This window comes from Salmo trutta, unplaced genomic scaffold (assembly GCF_901001165.1).
Source record: "Salmo trutta unplaced genomic scaffold, fSalTru1.1, whole genome shotgun sequence".
In the NCBI taxonomy this organism is placed as follows: domain Eukaryota; kingdom Metazoa; phylum Chordata; class Actinopteri; order Salmoniformes; family Salmonidae; genus Salmo; species Salmo trutta.
The window spans coordinates 335,194-349,063 of record NW_021822690.1 but is presented as its reverse complement, the minus strand read 5'-3'; the positions used below and the strand labels follow the sequence as shown (position 1 = coordinate 349,063).

Genomic DNA, 13,870 nt, shown 5'->3' with positions numbered 1-13,870 from the left:
GCTAAAGCAGATTTTACTGATAAATCTATTTATGATATATCAAACCTGTATAGGCTATCTGGGAATTAACTTTGAATTACCTGAGAGGTTGCTTCATCAAGGTTAATATGCAAAGTTTAAGTTGTCTCATTTAGTTGGAAGAACCTAGAAAGGTATGTTCGACAATTTAACTAAATAAATTGAATGAGGCAATGACACCCAAGCAATTCAGATTGCGGAGTTATCATAACAGTAATGTGGTTTAAATGTTTAGGGTACATTCGCCACTATACTTTCCCTTAAGGCCGAAGCCACATGGGATTCACTCCCGTCAGTAATGGGTTTTACTGAATGTGCTTTGCTAAAGCAGATTTTACTGATTAATCTATTTATGATATCTCAAACCTGTATAGGCTATCTGGGAATTAACTTTCAATTAACCTGAGAGCCTTGCTTCATCTAAGTTAAGTTTGGAAAAAGTTAATAATGTCTCATTATGGACGCCCAATCAATTTTGGATATTTTTAAAAAAAAAGATCCACTTGAAAAGGTAAATCTGGCAATTTCACTTGTTAGTTAAATTGAATGAGACGTCATATCCCGTGCTCCACGTTTGAATTTCCCCTAGAGATGTACTGGCAATTCTTCACCACCAGGGTGCAGAATGATGAAATTTAAACGGAAGTACAAAGGTCGGACTTCCGTCGCGCTACGGAGGAATTTTAAACGTGGTACGGAGAGAGGAAATGTTCCCTCTCTGTTAGCTTGCCCGTAATGCTAAGCTATTGCTACTTGGTTCAGAAGTATCCTTCCAAGCACCAAAATAGGATCCTTTCACTTATGGAAAGGGTGGGTTTTCTAGTGACGTCTCACCTTAACCCCATTCAGCATATTCTGCTAGCTTTTATGCTGACCGGAGCGACACGGTACTAAAATACAGATACGCATACGGTCTGCCCACACTGTCCTAGTGCGGTAGGCAAATTATTCGGCTCGGTTACCGGACAGTTAACTTCTAAATTCTAACCTTACTCTAGAAGTTAATATTTACCGACAGAAATAGTACCGTTTGGCCTAACGGACTAAAACTGGAATTTATTCATCACTGCTATCGATATAAGACCGGGGCTATTTTAAATAGCTTCTCTCAATGGAAAATGCACAATCACTTTGTTTAGATAGAAGGCTGTTTGTACAATTCTGTTTGCACAATTGATATATAGAATTTCACAGCAAAGTCCAATTCTATCTTAGATTCCTCGCACGGGGGCTCCATATATGTCAAAATGAGCCAACGTGCATTTTAGTTTGAGTCCTCACACGGGGGCACCATATATGTCGTGTCTTTGGCTATGCCGGATTAAGTGATATGACATGCTAACTTATAAAATTATTTCTCTGTAATTGATATTACCTGATTAAACTAATCATGCAAATGTAATTAACTAGAAAGTCGGGGCACCACAGAAGAACGTTTATAGAGCTGTTATCCTCTGAATAAACTCTTAAAATACTTAGTAATATTTTACATCGATAGCAGTCAATCTTAACCCGTATGTTGTTTCAGTCTCATCATGAAAGTTGTAATTCTTGGTTATCTGCACGAACCCAGTCTTTACTAAAATCATCCATACATCAATTGTCTTAAAATCATTTATTTACTACACTAAGTAATTAACAGAAAACATACAAACAGTAATTATCGTCACCAATGATGGGTAGAGGAATGTGCCCTACTGGCTAACAAGCATGGCTGGTCTGTTAGACAATGGGTCATAAAACGGTAAGCTGAGAAGTTACACAGAGTTCATTAATATTAACAATTGCCAATTGAAGGCTCACTCATTCGGGAACCTTTGCAATCAATATATATTTACGCTCATGTGTCGTCGGGATTCTTGTTGGAGAGTTTTGTTCTGATGGAGAGTTTGTCAGCATTCTCTCTCTCTCTCGGTTAGAATGGATCTGTCAGAGCGACATTCATGAATGTCGTCATAGAATGGATGTGGTTGGTCTTCGCGTTCGATGATATAATTTACTTAGCTGCAGACTAATAATTAATATCAAAGACTTGTTCTTATTCTGTCGATATCGATAGTCTAAAAGTTAACCACGTGGTATGGTTCACTTTCAGTAGAATACTTGGCTGGTCAAACCTCTGGGCCAAACTCACGATGGAGTGGAGGCCTGGTCTCTAGAAATGTAAATCAGGGGGTGTTTTATAGGGCCCAGAGAACAGGCTTGTCAAATGACGCCTGGTCCTGTATGTGTCCCTGGGGGCGTGCCTATGACTGAGCTAGACTTGGTTACAGAAATATAATTCTATCACATTAACATCAGTACATAGCATCTCAATGTATTACAAATAGCTTTATCCTTAATAATACATTGTATACAACCATGTGGATTCAGTCTCATCGCTGAGGCTATCATGTAGACAGTTTTAGGGTAATATGGCTATATTGTCTCTTCTGAGTATCACAAAATTGTACCAAGCGGATCAGTTCGTAGCTGGAGTCTTCATCAATCTTCCATATCTTCTCCAGAACACACATGTCGCTAGGTTCTCCAATTCTATGAGTTGGAAGAAATTCCTTTGTCTTTCTATGAAACATGTTGTAGAAGATTCTCCTCTTGGAATTTTTACAACCCTGGGTTGGGGGGGAAGGTAGGTTGGGTGATGGTACAAAGGGGAGGGGGGGTCAACTGTCCTTCCTGTACCCAAAGAGGCCAACGTCATGACAGTAGTGAGGTAAATACAATTTAGCAAATTAACACTGGAGTGATAGTTGAGCAGATGATGATGTGCAAGTACAAATACTGGTGAGCAAAAGAGCAGAAAGTAAATAAAAACAATATGGGGATGAGGTAGGTAGATTCGGTGGGCTTTTTACAGATGGGCTATGTACAGCTGTAGCGATCGGTTAGCTGCTCAGATAGCTGATGTTTAAAGTTAGTGAGGGTAATATAAGGCTCCAGCTTCAGCGATTTTTGAAATTCGTTCCAGTCATTGGCAGCGGAGAACTGGAAGGAAAGGCGGCCAAAGGAGGTGTTGGCTTTGGGGATGACCAGTGAGATATACCTGCTGGAGCGCGTGCTACGGGTGGGTGTTGTTATCGTGACCAGTGAGCTGAGATAAGGCGGAGCTTTACCTAGCATAGACTTATAGATGACCTGGAGCCAGTGGGTCTGGTGACGAATAGGTAGCGAGGGCCAGCCGACTAGAGCATACAGGTCGCAGTGGTCATATCAATACAATTTACCTTTTCTTTACACTGTTCTAATGAATGTACATTTCCATAATATCAGCTATCTTCCATCAACGTGGAACAAGGATTGAACCCATGTGCTTCAGTTTACAGAAAGAGATGATTTAGCATATCTATTTCCTTCTTAGAATGTCAACATTCTGGAATGTGGGAGTTGTGCAAAAGATAATTTAACAACTAAATACACTCAACAGAGAAGTTGGGGATTAACATTGGATCGCATACATGTAAAGTACTGGCTCTACCATAGAGATACATCCCCTTACTATAATAGCTGTGTTGCAATATTGATACAACTTGCTTTTTCTGCAAAATCCTCCAATAAAAGCAAAGGTCCATGATATCAGATGTCTTCCATACAGGCACGGATGGGACTTGAACCCATGATCTTCGGTTTACGAGACCGACGCCTTACCACTTGGCCACCATGCCACTCTACTCTACAAATTATACATCAACATTCTGGAAAGTAGTAGTTGTGTAAATGTGAATTTGGCACACAAATAAACTCAGTGGAGAATCTTGGGATTGAACCGAGGACCTCATACATATTTTGCATGCACTCCCCCTCTGAGCTTCCATCCCATTTCATTTGCAGATAAAATGCAATATCAATACAATGTACTTTTTATATACACCACTCCATTGAAACTACAATGAAATGATAGCAGCAATTCTTAAACCAGGTACAGACTGGGATCGAACCCATGAACTTCAGCTTTTTGAAAATGACGCCATAAAAGTTGGCAACAATGCCACTTCTGTTCTATAAATGTACAAACAGGGATTGAACGCATGTTCTTCAGATTACAAGACCAAATTATTTAGCACATCTCTGTTTCCTGCTTAAAATTTCAACATTATGTAAAGTAGGAGTTGGGTCAATGCAATAATTTTAAATGGAGAAGCTGGGGATTGAACCCAGGACCTCATACATGCGAAGCATGCGCTCTACCACTGAGCTACATCCCCTTTCTGGTAAAGAAAAAAATGTTTCTTTTTTTATTTTCTTTCATCTTAATTTAACCAGGTCAGCTAGTGGAGAACAAGTTCTCATTTACAACTGCGACCTGGCCAAGATAAAGCAAAGCAGTGCGAAACAAACAACAACATAGAGTTACAAATGGAATAAACAAGCATACAGTCAATAACACAATAGAAAAAAAGAAAGTCTATATACAGTGTGTGCAAATGGCATGAGGAGGTAAGGCAATAAATAGGCCCTAGTAGCGAAGTAATTACAATTTAGCAAATTAACACTGGAGTGATAGTTGAGCTGATGATGATGTGCAAGTAGAAATACTGGTGTGCAAAAGAGCAGAAAGTAAATAAAAACAATATGTGGATGAGGTAGGTCGATTGGGTGGGCTATTTACAGATGGGCTATGTACAGCTGCAGCGATCGGTTAGCTGCTCAGATAGCTGATGTTTAAAGTTATTGAGGGAAATATAAGTCTCCAGCTTCAGCGATTTTTGCAATTCGTTGCAGTCATTGGCAGCAGAGAACTGGAAGGAAAGGCGGCCAAAGGAGGTGTTGGCTTTGGGGATGACCAGTGAGATATACCTGCTGTAGCGCGTGCTACGGAATGGTGTTGTTATCGTGACCAGTGAGCTGAGATAAGGCGGAGCTTTACCTAGCATAGACTTATAGATGACCTGGAGCCAGTGGGTCTGGTGACGAATAGGTAGCGAGGGCCAGCCGACTAGAGCATACAGGTCGCAGTGGTCATATCAATACAATTTACCTTTTCTTTACACTGTTCTAATGAAAGTACATTTCCATAATATCAGCTATCTTCCATAAACGTGGAACAAGGATTGAACCCATGTGCTTCAGTTTACAGAAACAGATGATTTAGCATATCTATTTCCTTCTTAGAATGTCAACATTCTGGAAAGTGGGAGTTGTGCAAAAGCTAATTTAACAACTAAATACAATCAACAGAGAAGTTGGGGATTAACGTTGGACAGCATACATGTAAAGTACTGGCTCTACCATAGAGATACATCCCCTTACTATAATAGCTGTGTTGCAATATTGATACACCTTGCATTTTCTGGAAAGTCCTCCAATAAGAGCACCGGTCCATGATATCAGATGTCTTTCATAAAGGCACGGACGGGATTTGAACCTATGATCTTCGGTTTACGAGACCGACGCCTTACCACTTGGCCACCATGCCACTCTACTCTAGAAATTATACATCAACATTCTGGAAAGTAGTAGTTGTGTAAATGTGAATTTGGCACACAAATAAACTCAGTGGAGAATCTTGGGATTGAACCGAGGACCTCATACATATTTTGCATGCACTCCCCCACTGAGCTTCCATCCCATTTCATTTGCAGATAAAATGCAATATCAATACAATGTACTTTTTATATACACCACTCCATTGAAACTACAATGAAATGATAGCAGCAATTCTTAAACCAGGTACAGACTGGGATCGAACCCATGAACTTCAGTTTTTGAAAATGACGCCATAAAAGTTGGCAACAATGCCACTTCTGTTCTATAAATGTACAAACAGGGATTGAACGCACGCTCTTCAGATTACAAGACCAAATTATTTAGCACATCTCTGTTTCCTGCTTAAAATTTCAACATTCTGTAAAGTAGGAGTTTGGTCAATACAATAATTTTAAATGGAGAAGCTGGGGATTGAACCCAGGACCTCATACATGCGAAGCATGCGCTCTGAACCGATGACTCCCACTGGTGAAACACCTCGTGATATCACAGACCGATATCCTCGTCTCAGTTCGCAGGTATTGAAGAGGTTGCCACACGCGGACACGGTGTTGACTGACATGCCTCGACAGCCACTGAGCGTTTTGAAGCACAAACACCAGGAGATTTGGTTGAAAGGTTGCAGCCATTCTCATAACAACGCGGCCGCTGACAACTCGTACATAGGGTCCGACCTTTTCATTTGCGCATCGGACACCAACACCACCCGCTGGTGGGGGGGTCCCGAGGCACAAAGGGGGGGAATAGTAGCCCAGACCCATGATGAGCCTCATCGAGGCCGGTGGGGCGGTCAAGACTACGGACAACACCGTACGAGGCCGCCAGAGCATAAATCAAATCTAGTTGTAAACTCTCCTATGAGAACAGTGAGGAGCAGACAGGCCCCTAGACGGGGATTATCTTAGAAGACATCTAAGATAGTACTGAGGTGTACCACACTGGTCGTAAAGGAAGTCCAGTGGACTTGTCCACCTCCAAAACAAATGGCATCAATAAACCATTCTTTGCGATGTGTAGGTTCAACTACAATACAACTAGTAAAATGCTCCAATCATGTGTTCCAGTAGATAATATTTCAGAATAAATCGGTAGGATAACTGGTCCCCTTGAGTACCAGTACCAATACTAGCAACAGTCAGTCCAGCTACAATCAGTAAGAAGGTTAGAGACTTAACCAATCAAATTACCATTGACAACAGCGACATAGGAGTCACTCAGAGTGCAACACGTGGAGGGGAATCTCCAGTGCACTCTTCCAATGGTTAACACACATGTCACTAATAAATAGGACCCTCCATTCAGGAGGAAAATTATTAGTCATGAACCATGATCACACCACGTATGACTGGTCCAATACTTAAAGAGTACTTCCGTCATGAGGTTAGCTCCTCCGTGGATAACATAGCTATGAAATAGACTTCATACCTATCGCCACTACAGTAGTGGAAGACACAGTGACTTGTAGAAAAACTACTACAGACTCCCTTGACACCAATTCTGACTGACCTCCAGGCATTGACCTGAAAATTACCTGACTACGTCAGACTCATTCTGAACAAGTTGTAATCTGCCCGGATACTTGGTTTTCTTCCCTTGACATGCGCGCTTGTGTAAGCATAAGCGCACATGCACAACGGAACATCCAATTAGGATTTATGCTAGGACCACTTAAGGGCCCAAGCAATATACCAGCCTTAGTAAAGTTGAACATTTACTTCTAGGCCTTTGACTCTACAGCGCTCACCAGTTTTCTTCCCAGAAGTCCATAGGTCATCCCTGTAGACTGCACAAAACTAGTGCATTACAGCTGTAGACTTATCATATAGTTATCAACTTAGGATAGCGCCTAAGCAACACACCAAGTAGGAAAAACCCTAGATATGGCATTAGAGATAATCATTTTGCCAGAACATTGGACGTATATAGAGTACAGTCCAATTAGATGATTTTTTTTGTGTGAGAACTATATTTCATATATTTTTTTGTTTTGTTTATGCTTTCATTCCTTTTCGGTTCAGTTCCTTTCACACTTAGGAAGTGATAGAGCCATAAACAAAGTCCCCATACAACCATCACTTAGTGCCACAACGCCGCTCATTGGGGAATTAATGTAATTATATATATTTCATGAGTGTGTGTGCGTTGTTAACATCTGCCTAAGTTACTGCCCAGATCTTCCAGTCTGGACGACGGGTCCGGAACGGCGACCCCAAATCCGGACACCCACGGCCTATCCTTGTGGCGGCATGCCCGCTGTCAGAGAGACTACCAAGGTAAACCACCAGAGGGGGGGACCGCAACGGCGATCACCAACCAGGACATCCCCTGGCCCTTCCTGGGGTACTTTGCAGCTTCCAGGGAACCTACCAAGGTACACCACTAGAGGAGACCGCAACGGCGACCACCAACCGGACATCAACTGCCCATCCTTGTGGTGGGCTGCTCCGCTTCCAGAGAGCCTATAACAGTTCAACCACCAGAGGGGACTGCAACGATGATCTACCAACGGGACATCACGTGGTCATGATTTTATGTTGATTTGTAACTTGCAGGATAAACAAGATCCAAACCACCAGGGGGGGTATGTCATGACGTTGGCCTCTTTGAGTACAGGGAGGACAGTTGACCCCCTCCCCCCTTGCACCATCCCCCAACCTACCTTCCCCCACCCAGTCCCTGTGTGAAGGAGTTGTAAAAACTCTAAGAGGAGAATCTCTTGCCACATGGCCCATAGAGAGACACAGGAAATTCTTCCAACTCACAGAATTGGGGAACCAAGCGACATTTGTGTTCTGGAGAAGGTATGAAAGATTGGTGAAGAATCCAGCTACGAACTGGTCCGCTTGGTACAATTTTGTGATACTCAGAAGAGACAATATAGCCATATTACCATAAAACTGTTTATATAATAGCCTCAGCGATGAGACTTGCATCCACATGGTTGTATAAAATGTATTAATAAGGATAAAGCTATTTGTAATACATTGAGATGCTATGTACTGATGTTAATGTGAGAGAATTGTATTTCTGTACCAAGCTTAACTCAGTCATCGGCACGCCCTCCCCAGGGACACAGACAGGACCAGGCGTCATGTGACAAGCTGTTCTAAGGTCACTATAAAACTATACCCTGATTTACTTTCTAACAGACCAGGCCTCCACTCCATTGCGAGTTGGCCAATAGGTTTGACCATCCAAGTACTCTACTGAAAGTGAACTATACCACGTGGTTAACTTTTAGACTATCGAGACCGACAGAATAAGAACAAGTCTTTGATATTAATTATTAGTCTGCAGCTAAGTAAATTATATCATTGAACGCGAAGACCAACGAAACATACATTCTATAACGACATTAATGAATGTCGCTTTGAAAGATCCATTCTAACCGAGAGAGAGAGAGAGAGAGAGAGAGAGAACTCTCCAACAGAACGACTCTTCAACAAGGATCCCGACGACACACTGAGCGTAAATATATATTGATTGCAATTGTTCCCAAATGAGTGAACGTTCATGGGCAATTGATTAGCATGTCAATTGTTAATATTAATGAACTCTGTGTACCTCCTCAGCTGAACATTTTACGACCCATTGTTCTAAAAGACACCAGCCATGCCTGTTAGCCACTAGGGCACATTACTCTACCAATTCTTTGTGATGATAATTACTGTTTGTATACTTTATGTGAATTACTTAGTTTAGTAAATAAATGATTTTAAGACTATTGATGTATGGATGATTTTAGTAAAGACTGGGTTCGTGCAGATACAACAATTTACGACGTTTGGAATGAGACTGGACGCGAGGTAAAATACACCATTTAAACCAGAAGATAATCGGCCTATACTATAATAGAATATAATATATAATGTTATAATATAGGAAAGTTATATTAGGAAAATTATAACTTTGTAATCTGAATATTTTCCTTGGTGCCCCGATCTCCTACTTAATTACAATTAAACGATTAATCAGTTTAATCGCGTGATAATAATTACAGGGAGTTAATTGATAAACATATCTTCAGTTTAATGGTACCCCAAAGACACGACAACATCAACATTCTGGAAAGTAGTAGTTGTGTAAATGTGGCACACAAATAAACTCAGTGGAGAATCTTGGGATTTAACCGAGGACCTCATACATATTCTGCATGCACTCCCCCTCTGAGCTTCCATCCCATTTCATTTGCAGATAAAATGCAATATCAATACAATGTACTTTTTATATACACCACTCCATTGAAACTACAATGAAATGATAGCAGCAATTCTTAAACCAGGTACAGACTGGGATCGAACCCATGAACTTCAGTTTTTGAAAATGACACCATAAAAGTTGACAACAATGCCACTTCTGTTCTATAAATGTACAAACAGGGATTGAACGCATGTTCTTCAGATTACAAGACCAAATTATTTAGCACATCTCTTTTTCCTGCTTAAAATTTCAACATTCTGTAAAGTAGGAGTTGGGTCAATGCAATAATTTTAAATGGAGAAGCTGGGGATTGAACCCAGGACCTCATACATGCGAAGCATGCGCTCTATCACTGAGCTACATCCCCTTTATGGTAAAGGATTGTTTTTTTGTTTTTTTTGTTTGTTTTTTTTCATCTTTATTTAACCAGGTAAGCTAGTGGAGAACAAGTTCTCATTTAGAACTGCGACCTGGCCAAGATAAAGCAAAGCAGTGCGACACAAACAACAACATAGAGTTACAAATGGAATAAACAAGCGTACAGTCAATAACACAATAGAAAAAAAGAAAGTCTATATACAGTGTGTGCAAATGGCATGAGGAGGTACGGCAATAAATAGGCCATAGTAGCGAAGTAATTACAATTTAGCAAATTAACACTGGAGTGATAGATGAGCAGATGATGATGTGCAAGTAAAAATACTGGTGTGCAAAAGAGCAGAAAGTAAATAAAAACAATATGTGGATGAGGTAGGTAGATTGGGTGGGCTTTTTACAGATGGGCTATGTACAGCTGCAGCGATCGGTTAGCTGCTCAGATAGCTGATGTTTAAAGTTAGTGAGGGAAATATAAGTCTCCAGCTTCAGCGATTTTTGCAATTCGTTCCAGTCATTGGCAGCAGAGAACTGGAAGGAAAGGCGGCCAAAAGAGGTGTTGGCTTTGGGGATGACCAGTGAGATATACCTGCTGTAGCGCGTGCTACGGGTGGGTGTTGTTATCGTGACCAGTGAGCTGAGATAAGGCGGAGCTTTACCTAGCATAGACTTATAGATGACCTGGAGCCAGTGGGTCTGGTGACGAATAGGTAGCGAGGGCCAGCCGACTAGAGCATTCAGGTCGCAGTGGTCATATCAATACAATTTACCTTTTCTTTACACTGTTCTAACGAATGTACATTTCCATAACATCAGCTATGTTCCATAAACGTGGAACAAGGATTGAACCCATGTGCTTCAGTTTACAGAAACAGATGATTTAGCATATCTATTTCCTTCTTAGAATGTCAACATTCTGGAAAGTGGGAGTTGTGCAAAAGTTAATTTAACAACTAAATACACTCAACAGAGAAGTTGGAGATTAACGTTGGACAGCATACATGTAAAGTACTGGATCTACCATAGAGATACATCCCCTTACTATAATAGCTGTGTTGCAATATTGACACAACTTGCTTTTTCTGCAAAGTCCTCCAATAAAAGCACAGGTCCATGATATCAGATGTCTTTCATACAGGAACGGACGGGATTTGAACCCATGACCTTCGGTTTACGAGACCAACACCTTACCACTTGGCCACCACGCCACCCTACTATACAAATTATACATCAACATTCTGGAAAGTAGTAGTTGTGTAAATGTGAATTTGGCACACAAATAAACTCAGTGAAGAATCTTGGGATTGAACCGAGGACCTCATACATATTTTGCATGCACTCCCCCTCTGAGCTTCCATCCCATTTTTTTATTTTTATTTATTTCACCTTTTTTTAACCAGGTAGGCAAGTTGAGAACAAGTTCTCATTTACAATTGCGACCTGGCCAAGATAAAGCAAAGCAGTTCGACAACATACAACAACACAGAGTTACACATGGAGTAAAGAACATACAGTCAATAATACAGTAGAAAAAATAAAATAAGACTATATACAATGTGAGCAAATGATGTGAGATAAGGGAGGTAAAAGCAAAAAATGCCATGGTGGCAAAGTAAATAAAGTATAGCAAGAAAAACAATGGAATGGTAGATTTGTAGTTTGAAGAAAGTTCAAAGTTCAAATATAAATAATATGGTGCAAAGGAGCAAAATAAATAAAATAAATAAATACAGTAGGGGAAGAGGTAGTAGTTTGGGCTAAATTATAGATGGGCTATGTACAGGTGCAGTGATCTGTGAGCTGCTCTGACAGCTGGTGCTTAAAGCTAGTGAGGGAGATAAGTGAATCCAATTTCAGAGATTTTTGTAGTTCGTTCCAGTCGTTGGCAGCAGAGAACTGGAAGGAGAGACGACCAAAGGAGGAGTTGGCTTTAGGGGTGACCAGAGAGATATACCTGCTGGAGCGCGTGCTACAGGTGGGTGCTGCTATGGTGACCAGTGAGCGGAGATAAGGGGGGACTTCACCTAGCAGGGTCTTGTAGATGACCTGGAGCCAATGTGTTTGGCGACGATTATGAAGTGAAGGCCAGCCAACGAGAGCATACAGATCGCAGTGGTGGGTTGTATATGGGGCTTTGGTGACAAAACGGATGGCACTGTGATAGACTGCATCCAGCTTGTTGAGTAGGGTATTGGAGGCTATTTTGTAAATGACATCGCCGAAGTCGAGGATTGGTAGGATGGTCAGTTTTACGAGGGTATGTTTGGCAGCATGAGTGAAGGATGCTTTGTTGCGAAATAGGAAGCCAATTCTAGATTTCACTTTGGATTGGAGATGATTGATGTGAGTCTGGAAGGAGAGTTTACAGTCTAACCAGACACCTAGGTATTTGTAGTTGTCCACAAATTCTAAGTTAGAACCGTCCAGAGAAGTTATGCTGGATGGGCGGGCAGGTGCAGGCAGCGATCGGTTGAAGAGCATGCATTTAGTTTTACTTGTGTTTAGGAGCAGTTGGAGGCCACGGAAGGAAAGTTGAATGGCATTGAAGCTCGTCTGGAGGGTTGTTAACACAGTGTCCAAAGAAGGGCCAGAAGTATACAGAATGGTGTCGTCTGCGTAGAGGTGGATCAGAGATTCACCAGCAGCAAGAGCGACATCATTTATGTATACAGAGAAAAGAGTTGGCCCAAGAATTGAACCCTGTGGTACCCCCATAGAGACTGCCAGAGGTCCAGACAGTAGGCCCTCCGATTTGACACACTGAACTCTGTCAGAGAAGTAGTTGGTGAACCAGGCGACGCAATCGTTTGAGAAACCAAGGCTACTAAGTCTGCCGATGAGGATGTGGTGATTAACAGAGTCAAAAGCTTTGGCCAGGTCAATGAATACGGCAGCACAGTATTGTTTCTTATCGATGGCGGTTACGATGTCGTTTAGGACCTTGAGCGTGGCTGAGGTGCACCCATGACCAGCTCTGAAACCAGATTGCATAGCGGAGAGGGTGCGGTGGGATTCGAAATAGTCGGTAATCTGTTTGTTGACTTGGCTTTCGAAGACCTTAGAAAGGCAAGGTAGGATGGATATAGGTCTGTAGCAATTTGGGTCAAGAGTGTCACCTCCTTTGAAGAGGGGGATGACAGCAGCTGCTTTCCAATCTATGGGAATCTCAGACGACACGAAAGAGAGGTTGAACAGGCTAGTAATAGGGGTTGCAATAATTTCGGCAGATAATTTTAGAAAGAAAGGGTCCAGATTGTCAAGCCCAGCTGATTTGTAGGGGTCCAGATTTTGCAGCTCTTTCAGAACATCAGCTGAATGGATTTGGGAGAAGGAGAAATGGGGGAGGTTTGGGCGAGTAGCTGTGGGGGGTGCAGTGCTGTTGAATGCAGTAGGGTAGTTAGGTGGAAAGCATGGCCAGCCGTAGAAAAATGCTTATTGAAATTCTCAATTATAGTGGGCTTATCGGTGGTGACAGAGTTTCCTATCCTCAGTGCAGTGGGCAGTTGGGAGGAGGTGTTCTTATTCTCCATGGACTTTACAATGTCCCAGAACTTTTTAGAGTTGGAGTTGCACGAAGCAAATTTTTGTTTGAAAAAGCTAGCCTTGGCGTTTCTAACTGCCTGTGTGTGTTGGTTTCTAATTTCCCTAAAAAGTTGCATATAGCGGGGGCAGTTCGATGCTAATGCAGAACGCCACAGGATATTTTTGTGTTGGTTAAGGGCAGTCAGGTCTGGGGAGAACCAAGGGCTATATCTGTTCCTGGTTCTAAATTTCTTGAAAGGGGCATGCTTAT

General features: G+C 41.7%; 5 non-coding genes across 5 annotated transcripts; all 5 read right to left on the bottom strand.

The window, feature by feature from the left end:
* Positions 1 to 3,608: 3,608 nt before the first annotated feature.
* On the bottom strand, positions 3,609 to 3,680 carry trnat-cgu (transfer RNA threonine (anticodon CGU)). Its single transcript has one exon. It is a non-coding gene; the product is annotated as a tRNA-Thr (tRNA).
* Positions 3,681 to 4,148: 468 nt separating this feature from the next.
* On the bottom strand, positions 4,149 to 4,220 carry trnaa-cgc (transfer RNA alanine (anticodon CGC)). The gene has a single exon. It is a non-coding gene; the product is annotated as a tRNA-Ala (tRNA).
* A 1,139-nt stretch (positions 4,221 to 5,359) lies between these two features.
* trnat-cgu (transfer RNA threonine (anticodon CGU)) lies at positions 5,360 to 5,431 on the bottom strand. The gene has a single exon. It is a non-coding gene; the product is annotated as a tRNA-Thr (tRNA).
* A 4,566-nt stretch (positions 5,432 to 9,997) lies between these two features.
* On the bottom strand, positions 9,998 to 10,069 carry trnaa-cgc (transfer RNA alanine (anticodon CGC)). Its single transcript has one exon. It is a non-coding gene; the product is annotated as a tRNA-Ala (tRNA).
* A 1,144-nt stretch (positions 10,070 to 11,213) lies between these two features.
* On the bottom strand, positions 11,214 to 11,285 carry trnat-cgu (transfer RNA threonine (anticodon CGU)). The gene has a single exon. It is a non-coding gene; the product is annotated as a tRNA-Thr (tRNA).
* Between the last annotated feature and the right edge of the window lie 2,585 nt (positions 11,286 to 13,870).